At 35.7% G+C, this 619-nt stretch overlaps 1 protein-coding gene across 1 annotated transcript in view; it reads right to left on the minus strand.

Moving 5' to 3' along the window:
- LOC118739748 overlaps positions 1-619 on the minus strand; it is a 14,311-nt gene that overhangs the window by 9,150 nt on the left and 4,542 nt on the right. The gene's annotated exons all lie outside the window — the stretch shown is intronic.

Raw genomic sequence — 619 nt, forward strand, 5'->3', positions numbered from 1 at the left:
ACTCTTAAAATAGTAGCCTATTTTTCAACCTAGCTCATAAGCTATCTATTCATTCAAATCCATTCAGTCGTTCCAGCATAGTAAATAAATGAAACTTTTTTAACAGGTGACAACTCTTAAAAAAATAGCCTATTAACCAATCCGGCCCATAAGCTATCCGCGTACAGAATTTCATGCAAATCCGTTCAGTCGTTTCCGCGTGATGATTTCCCAAACATCCAAACATACAAACTTTCACATTTATAATATTTATAAGATTTCTCTAAGGTGTTTTTTTGTTAGTCTCCCTTTTTATACTTTTCTATGTAAACAATTCCACTAACGATGTGTCATTTGAAAAGTCAGAGGTCCCCTGAGTGATTATTAGGTAATATTAATGATCATAACACCTCTGAAGTCAAGAAATTTGTAATTTTATTTTGTTTTTAATTTACCATTGTTAAGCCACACTAAAGGTATTTTGTACTGAAGCACTATTGTGACTGCAGCATCGCATACACTGTATACGAGAGTGGTGGGCGCATACATACCCTGCAGGGAAACCGCGGACTAGTGAATCAAATTTCTAGTTCCGTACTAGGTCCTTATCGCCAAAAAGGAACTAGTCCGATAGGAACTA

The sequence above is a fragment of the Rhagoletis pomonella genome, unplaced genomic scaffold, assembly GCF_013731165.1.
Source record: "Rhagoletis pomonella isolate Grant_MI unplaced genomic scaffold, Rhpom_1.0 Rhpom_scaffold_00005, whole genome shotgun sequence".
In the NCBI taxonomy this organism is placed as follows: domain Eukaryota; kingdom Metazoa; phylum Arthropoda; class Insecta; order Diptera; family Tephritidae; genus Rhagoletis; species Rhagoletis pomonella.